Consider the following 2924-nt stretch of genomic DNA (forward strand, 5'->3'; position numbering starts at 1 on the left):
GCGGGATTCCCTGCCTCCGGATTCCCTGCCTCCGGATTCCCTGCCTCCGGCCGTGCACTTAAGGAATCTGCTTTCAGACTGAACCAAGGCTGGGAGAAGCTCTGGTCTCCAGGGCACTTGCCATTACTGTTACAGTAGCTGGGAACCCCAACGACTCTGCAGTTCAATTAGCTATCAAATTTCCTTTTCTGTCCTCGCCTCTGCCAAGGCAAGTGATTCAAGTTACGAAGCCTACTTTTCACTAGACCATTCATTATGTATTCTCCTTGTTTTAGGGGCTCGGCTTGAAAACCTGGGGTTTGATCTCCAGAAATGCCGAACACGTCAGCTGAAAGGAGTAGAGTTTTGAATCTCTGCAATGTTAGGCAGAGTATCCGAGTTAAGACACATTCATTCTGCCTAGATATGCAAATGAAGAGAGAGAAAAGACCTAAAGACAAAGTTCACTTAGAAAAAGTGTAATGTTTACATTAACATCAGCTGCTCAGCTCCATCAGTGTTCGGTGCTCAAAAAAGCACAACTTATGTAATTGCCCTCAACAGTGTGATGCAAATCAAACACTTACCTTTACCTTATACCTTTAGCTTATAGAGCAAAAACTGTTTGATATGGGATCAAGTATTTTCTAAAGACACATAATTGTGATGGATACTATAGAAAGCCTCATGCAAATAGAAACCAGACCACAGATTTGGAAAGAATTTTTGGAATTTTTGGTCTGCAACAAAATGCTAATTCCTGTTTCTACAATGTGAGAGAAATTCAATTTTCTTTAGTCTAATAAGCAAAATATTCCCGACAGGATTCCTCCAAAATAGAGCCTACCATCTAGTAAATGGTATTTTAATGTCTATTAATGCTACTTAAAAAATACAGAATTTAACCTGAAATTTCAATTTCAGGAAATATATTTTTATTGTGTTTTCCTAATAATCTCAGCATTACCTTACCATATTTCCTTAGGACAATTCCTGACCTCAGAGGTCCTTTGGACACATATGAGTCTCAGACCATCTCTGTTCCATTATAAAAACTTCTTAAATGATCAAAGTGTGTTGTCCTCTAAAACACGTGAGAAACACTGCCTCATGGACTTCTAAGTTGCAAAAATATCTCAGTGTTAAGTTACAAGTATCTGCTTTATGCTTCAATTAAGTTTTGAATAATTCAAAACACAAATTTTGTAGAGCAGTAAATAAAACGTTGCTTCAAAAGTTGCAATAAAAGTTGATTTCAATTCCAAAATTGCCTCAACATATCAATATACAAAATATTGAAAATAAAATAAACAAGAAAATATTAACAAAAAGAAAACAGACCAATATATTTTTTATTTCTAAATATAAGAAAATGTATTTTTTCTTATAAACAACCTCCTCTCAATAAGCAAGACAAAGCCTTCGTTAATAGTAACAACTCTAGCTACTTCTTAAAGGTTTTTCCTGCTTCTAGTGGTTTCATAGCCATGGACGTAGAAACAGGTATCCTCACTCAGGAGTGAATTATAGTCATTCCAGGTATTCAGTCTGATCTCTTTTCATAAAGGGTTAAACTCTTGCCTTCCAAGAAACCTGAACATGTCATAAGCCCCCATGCAGATACCGCTCTGCTGGATGTTATTCGAGGTAGCTTTATCAACTACAAATAGAGATAACCACCTGCAATAATTCTTCTAGCATTATTTAAACAGTTTGTCTGGCTCTTACAAACATCAGCCATTTTAACTACCTTTTAGTTCTGGTATCAGGAATACGCACAGCTTTAAAAATTACATCATAAGATTTAAATACGCAAACACAAACATATCGCTGGAGACTTTTTTCTAAAGTGATATTTTGTTTGCATAGCTATTATAGTTGAGCACATATGGAGTAACTTGCAAAAAGTACTGAAAAGCACAGCCTGTGCTGTGGGTCTGCATTTATTTGTTCGCTCTGTCATGTGTTTCTTATGCAGAAATCCAAATTCACACGCTATGCTAACATTGAAGTTATAAGAGTCCACCTGACTGTGGGCAGCATTTCTATACAAACAGGGTCTTATTAAAGTCCAATTTAAAGAATTAAACAGGAATAGTAATAGGTATGATTAACACTCATGTCTTCTCAGATCAGACAAAAAGATCTGCCTTTTATCTCTATGTAATTACCTTTGCTGGGGTTTGACCATGCCACCGAGTAGGCAATCTCTTGAAGGGAAGGTATACAAATGATAGCATTGGAAATTGCACTGAGACAAGTATAAATTGAGCTTGTACTCTTTTTTAATGAGGTTTTTTTTTTAATCTATGGCACTATCATAAATACCACAAATTCAGTCCCCCCCCCTTTTCTCCACAACTAGTAATAATCAGATATTCAGTAGGTTAGCAGAATCTAAACATCAAACAAGCAATTATTGAGAGAGGAATTGATTTTTATTCAGTTTGCCTGAATTCATTCCCTCCCAATGTCCAGCGAGAACAAAATGATGAAGAAAATGAGAAGAAAACACACTAGATTTTATTAGCAATTGATTAGCAATTAAAAGGTCAGTGGGTGAGGATGGAGTGTGACTTTCCAGTTTCTCCTGGGCTCCTCAGATGTCGACTCTGACCTCTCCTACGCCTTAACACATGGGACAAAATACTGTAGAGCAAGCTAAGCCTGACCAGGAGCGAAGAAAGAAGGGACCAACATAGGTTTATTACAGGGAAATGGTTTTATGTGCTGTCCTTTTTCAGACCTGGCTCATGGTGGCTGCACTGCTGTGTTACTAGCTGTCCACGTATTTAGGATGCTGCGTTTGCCTCAGTGCATTAAAATCCGGTAAATCTCATGGAAGCCTTGCACTGTTCACTTGTGTTCAAACAGTTAGAGGCTGTCAGCTCTCCTGCTCTGTCAGAGGTGACGGAGAACACACCTATTCTCTGCGGAGCTGCAGC

The sequence above is a fragment of the Phaethon lepturus genome, unplaced genomic scaffold, assembly GCF_000687285.1.
Source record: "Phaethon lepturus isolate BGI_N335 unplaced genomic scaffold, ASM68728v1 scaffold24734, whole genome shotgun sequence".
Classification (NCBI taxonomy): domain Eukaryota; kingdom Metazoa; phylum Chordata; class Aves; order Phaethontiformes; family Phaethontidae; genus Phaethon; species Phaethon lepturus.